The following is a 6996-nucleotide window of genomic DNA, read 5'->3' as shown; positions in this document are numbered from 1 at the left end:
TAATAAAGTTAAACATTATAAGTTTTAGATGTGGAAGTATATTACAACAAAATATTAGTTCTTCCAATTATATTAATCACATAACAAAATTATTTATCCAAGCATCTACTTTTCAGATCAAGGGTGCGATGTATCTAAAAGCATAATCACATAAAACATGATTAAAAAATTGCACCTTTCAATAAGTAATTGATCAAGGACTAATTATTTATATACATTAAAGTGACTTTCACATATCATCGAATAAATTATCTTTTTTTTTTAATTTCTAATTTCATAGATTCTCTTCTAGACATATAGATAAATCTACTAAAATAAAAATATCAAGAGTATCTCCCACAAACCAGCATATTTAATTTCAAAGTTTTACAATTAATCTATTTTACATCGAGTGATTATCCCATTACTTCGTAAATTGATTTCTTAATATGGTCATTCAAACTAGGCATAAATTCCAGTAATCATGAAATAATCCTCAAGACTTGCCCATTCATCAGGGTATTATTTCCAGTAATTGAGAAATAATTTTCCAAGACTTGCCCATTCACTAGGATATTATTTCCAGTAACCAGCACTAGACTTTACAATCTATAAAATTCCTTCTACAATAAAAAAAAAATGAATGAATTAATTATTTAAAAGTGTTGAACACCTACATGGTATTGGTGTGCGTGAAGAGGTCCCTTGTTACTGGTTAGGTCCCACAACCTCCTTTGTACCAACACAAATTACTACGTTATTTTTATTTATTGGTAATGGTAAAATTTCTAATACCAATTATATATTTGTTGAATATACTCAACACTCTTAATTAAGTTTAACTAAAACATTTATTTACAAAAGTTATTATTCAATTTAACTTATCAACATCAATTATCTTCAATAAGGCAAGATCCCTCAATAATATTATCAAAACTCAATTTTTTTTTTTTTCTGATTTTCTTCTTTTAATCGAAATCAACCTATGAAAGTAAGTAGAGATTTTTTTTTTTCTTTTCTCTTTGAAAAATTCTTACTCCTTTCATAATAATAACACTTATAAACCTATTTCTTTCCACATTTTCCAAACAATTGTGTTAAAACCTCAAATCCCCTAATTATTTTCTCTTTTGGTTGAAAGTTCAATAAAAAAAGGAAGGAAATAATTTTTGTTTCTTTTATTTAAAATTAAACACTTACCCAATCTTAATGCATGCATTCTAATATGGTTCAATCATAATTTGCATCTAATCTATAACATAATCCCACAATTTCACATAATTTCAATTTTACATAATCCTTCATCAAACATAAAATTAGAGGAATAAATTGTTTTGAGCTTGTTATTTACCTCATTTTGATAAGGATTTAAGGAAATAATGCAAGAAAAATCAATTTTTCTTCTCCTCACTCTTCAAACCTTAACTTCAATTTCTTTTTCCAAAGCACTTACAACCTTAAAATCACCCCCTCTTGATATTTAATTAATTTAATCACTCTAATTGCTCACTTTAATTGGTGAAATTAACTATAATTTATGTAGACAAATCACACAATTTATCCCCCTCTCTTGGTTTCACACTCTTGGCTAAAAGAGAGAAAAATTAGAGTATTTATAGTATAGGTTTTATCTATTTACATATTGGCCCTCATTACTTTTTATTTATATTTTTGTCACTTAATTCCTCTTTTTACTTAATTACACCACAACACCTTACCGTTTATTCAATTGTGTCCATTTACAATGCCTGGAATCCTTTTATTTAATCTATTTGATATTTTATTTGTTCATATTATAATTTATCAGGTTTTCACATAAATAAAATTGATTAAATAAAATAAAAGGTAAAAAAATATTATGCAATGTTACACATATTAAAAATATTATTTGAACATAAATATCGTGAACATGCAGCCTTTTTCAAGATTTTTTTTTTATACAAAAAATATAAAGTGTAAATAAAAAGCTTATGAGTACATCTAATTAAATAAATCGATAATAATTTGTGTCAATAAATGAAAAAAAAACATTAACAATAATTAAATATGTATTTAGAAAAATAGAGAGAGAAATGTAAATTAAGATATTTGATTCAATAACATTGGTCATTTATCCAATTGTGCTTGATAACTATGTTTATTAAAATTAACTTTTTATTTAATAAAATGATAGTGAAAATAAACACACACATAAAATTGATTAATTAAAATTAAAGGGGAAAATATCTCGCAATATTGTACTTATCAAAAAAATACTATAAAAAATAATTTTTAATTATATATAATATAAAAAAAATTACAGATGAATTAGAATAATCTCATCAAAAATTAAAATACGTGCAAAATAAATAAATAAACCATTATTAAAAAGGCTAAATACAAAAAATAAAAAAATAAAAAGAATGGATATTATTTGAAATATAATTAAAAAAAATTATTAAAAAAGCATATAAAAAGCAAGATTTTTTTTTAAAGGAAAAATTACAAAAAGAAAGAAATAACTAAAGAAATATGCTAGACATTGCTAGGCATGATAAGCGGGGTCAATGCCTGTACCATAAAAGGAAGGTCTCGCACATGGGTCTTTTTTTTAATGTAATTGGGGTGGACAACTTGTCATACACCCTAATATTTTTCGAGAAAAAAATATCTCAGACGACCTATCGTCTAGGATTCCGTAGATTCCAACCATTATGGTAACTGGAAAAACATGGTATATTGTTTTGACCCCAAAGCCAATTTTTAATCTATTTTTGACCCAACACTTAGAAAAGAGGATGCACACACCTTTACAAACCCATAAATCAAAATCAACCCGAAATAAAAAAAATCTTCTCAAGCTTAGATTTGGTTTTTTAGGTCATTTCAAGGTTAAAAACACATAAATGGAATTCCCTTCACCAGATAGACTCATTTAAAATTAGCATCGGCCATTTTGGTAGCTAAAATTAGTGAAAGCACTGATTTTCTCTCTCTATTACTAGATTTTGACGACCTCCCTCTCTCCTTTGTCAAACTAGAGACTAAAAAATAACAAAAATGAGCTTTTTTACCAAATCAAATTGAAAAAATATTGAGGGACTAAATATATATCTGTTGCAAAGTTCGAGGACTAAAGTAAACATTTTGTGTGAACTTTGAAACCATCACCCATTTATGGTGTATTTTCTATTTTGGTCCCCTATCTTTTACTTTTGTTTTTTTTTCCCCAACAAATTTGATTTAATTGTCTTGAATTTGACCAAAAAGGGATGAAATCGTGCAAAAAAAATTGAGGATAAAATTAAAAAAATATATATAAAAATTTAAACAATATGTCGATTGTAAAATATGAGAGAGTGAACAATGTCATGTGTGCATAATGCGTTAGCCCACATGTTTTAGATTGTAGGTAATAATTTATAGACGACATTAATAATAATGTTAGCAAAATCTGTTGTTGATTCCTTAAATTATTTTTTTGAGAAATGATACAGTTTGATAAAAATCTTAGGAGAATGACATATGTTGGGAAAATATTTGGGAAATAGCAGACTTTCAACACAACCATATTTCTAAATATTGATTTTGTACACAACTATTATTTTGAATAACGGTTGTTTAGTCATATTTCAATTAACCTCAACAAAAATCAACTCAAAATTCTATGAAGATCTAATGAATAAAATATAAGATTCAAGATCCAATATCTAAGAAAAAAAAAAGGAGATAAGGTGATGTGGCAGGAAAGATGATTAGCCCTGAACAAAACCCTTAACCAATTACAACCTCATTTGATGGTCTTTCATGTTGTGATTAAAATCGTCTCATCGAGATTCTTTTTATGCTACTAGATGTGTTTAAAATAGAGTCCCAATAACCCATTTTTTCTTTCTCTTTTTTCTTTTATCTATCTCTCTCATGCCATATCAACTTCTCTCTTAAGCAATTGGATCTTAAATTTCATATCTTGGCTATTAGATTTTTGTAAACTTTTAGGTTGACTTTTGTATATTTTAATTAATTTAAAGAGGACATGAGTTTTGAAACAACCGTTATTCCTAACCTTTATCAAGGTTATAATTTGAAAACTTTGAGGACCAAAGTGAACTTTTCATCACAAGTTTGAAACAACCACCCTTATTTGATGTCCTTTTCACTTTAGTCCTCTATCTATGAATCTTACCATTCCTCGATAAACTTACTTTAATTGGCAATCAAATCAAACCTATAAGGGTGTCATTGGAAAAAAAGTATAGAGACAAACATAAAACAAAACACTGTAGCAATCTATAGAGACTTTTATCTATGCGAACAATAACGTTATGAAAATCATTCACGAGTTGAGATTTACCATCTCATGTAAGTTTAAGGAAAAAATACTTAGGCTAAACTCTTATCATCGAACTAAACCCACTGACATAAAAATCTACCATTTTTTGGCCAAAACTAGTGTCAACTAAAACCCTTTCCATCACCGAAATTCATCTATTTTCTCTCTCCTATCTCAAACTAAAAACCAAAAAATAAGAAAAATAAAGTTTGGCACTAAAATTGATTTTTAAAAAAAATTAAAAGGGACATCAAGTTTATAATTTGAAAAGTTTGAGGACCAAAGTGAACTTTTTTTCATAAGTTTGAACACAACTACCCATTTTTCCACCTTTTTCACTTTGATCATTTGTCTTTGAATCTTGCCATTTCTCAATAAATTTGCTTTAGGTGGAAATTGATTTAGGTTAATAAAGCTCTAATTAAAAAAAAAGTTCAAGGATAGAAAAAAACAAATCATTATATCAATTTATAATGATTTGTTACTGTGTGAACAATGACATGGTGAGAAGCAATTTCACCATGTCTTTTAAATTATAGTCAATAACTAGATTGATGATCCGTGTTATGTTGTGAGTTGATTAAGAATTTTTGAACACACTAAAAGGATACTTAGACGATGATAATATTTTCAAATAAGCAAGAAAAACCTAATACTCGAGTCATTAACTCAACTAGATCCAAAGATCGGGTAGTTTAATAATATGATTTAAACTGTAAGCAACAATTATAGATAAAGTGTAAGAAAAAATATTTGTCAATAATCAACTAAAAAAAGATCGTTGAAAACTCACTATCACTCGATTGTGGACATCACTCATCATAAAAAGAGCTTGCTAGGAGGGTTCAAACTTGATTATAGAATTCTGGACAACGAAATAAAAAGAAGTCATATAACTCATCAAAACAACGTTTCGGAAAAGCAAATCGAACAAAACAAAATGAAGGGAGCCTTCGTCTATATTCAATAAATCAATTCTATTTAATTCAAGAATAAAATTTATTTACAAAATAAATTTAACAAAAAATAACATATAAAATGCATGAGCTAACCCAATTAAATAAAAAAGTGATGAAACCAAGGTCATAAAAAGCATGAGAAAAAAAAACATAGCTCAATCTTCAATAAAATAAAATAAAATATTGAAGGATAAAATCAAACAAATATTGGTTTTAAAAATGTTAAAAATAACCAATGCAATCCTAGGCAAACCTCGCGAAGCTGGGTTAATTTTCAAAGCTTGCAACCCGTGAAATCTTAGACATAAGATTAAGTAAGAAGATCAAATCCAAACCAATTAAATGTTGAAGAATTAAATTAGGTAAAAAAATACCAAATTTGAAAATTAGCAAAGCAAGAAAAAAAACAACAATAAAAAAAATGAGGATGAAATGTATTAGAAAAAAAAAATTATGGAGGGTGGAATCGAAAAAAAAATGCAACTCTAAAAATTTATCTTATATTACAAAAAATAGCATAAAAAAAAAGATCAGATTTGATATAAAAAAAGTTTAATGAGGATGAAATAAAAAAAAACATATAATTCAAGGAATTATTTCAAAAAAATCATGATCAATTAAACAAGGACTGAATATAAAAGATATAGAAGTTTAGGGGCTTCCTTGATAAATCAAGCGGCAGGGTACAAATATTGAGGAAGAGAGAGGAAAGAAAAAAAAAAAAAAATAACCGCTGGAAACAACCTAAAGCTTATTCATGCACGTACCACATGTCTATTGAGAAGAGATAAAGATGAAGCTAAAACCACTTTGAAATGACTTTTTTGGTTGTTGGAACTTGAAACAAGCTGTATGTATCATTTAAAGATGACAGAGTGGCTAACACATGCTTAATATGTTCCAATGATTGTTATATATATATTTTTATTTTTTAAAAGATCAAACTGCCCTGCTCCACTCAAAAAAAAACAAAAAAACTAATTATGAAATAACCAAAATTCCCTTATAGGCTTAAGAAAAGAAGCCTTTGTTGTTATTTTTTTTTTTTATCAAATTACAAGAGTAATTTGATAATTTCACTGTATATAATATAACAAAAGAATAAAAACACCCCTATATGGAAAGCAAACATATTTTCTATTCTAAGAGCATCAATGTAATTCAACCTATGCCAAAAAAAAATGATATTTTTTTGTCTTGTCTCTAATCAATTTCAAAATGCTAAAATGGTTTTATTACAAAGACGACCCGCCCCATGCATTAGCTTACACCTCTTTTTTTTTTAAGGATAAGATGGTAAATATATTATTTCCGTCAACAATGCAATGTGTTTAGGTGAATAATAAATTCACCATCCCTTTTATTTTTATTCTTAATTTTAATTTATTAACTTGCATTCAACTAAAAGCACACATCCATATATATATTGCTGATGCTGAATACTTTACGTGGATTAGAAATGCAAACATTCCAATCCATTTTAGAGGCTGTTTGGAAGTTTTAAATGGTGTTTTCTAAATTTTTTTTTTTTTATGTTTTGAATTATTTTGAAATATTGATATTAAAAATAAATAAAATATTTTTTAAAATAATTTTAAAAATAAAAATTGCTATCTTACACACAAACACACCCTTCAGGAACGTGCTATTTGTTTCCATCCACCGGTCATTAGCTCATAAGGGATTCAAATGTGCGCACACACACATACACGCGGTAAAATTAAAGCACCACGACCCCACCTACGC

This window comes from Populus alba, chromosome 3 (genome assembly GCF_005239225.2).
Source record: "Populus alba chromosome 3, ASM523922v2, whole genome shotgun sequence".
Taxonomy (NCBI): domain Eukaryota; kingdom Viridiplantae; phylum Streptophyta; class Magnoliopsida; order Malpighiales; family Salicaceae; genus Populus; species Populus alba.
This window is presented reverse-complemented; position numbering follows the sequence as displayed.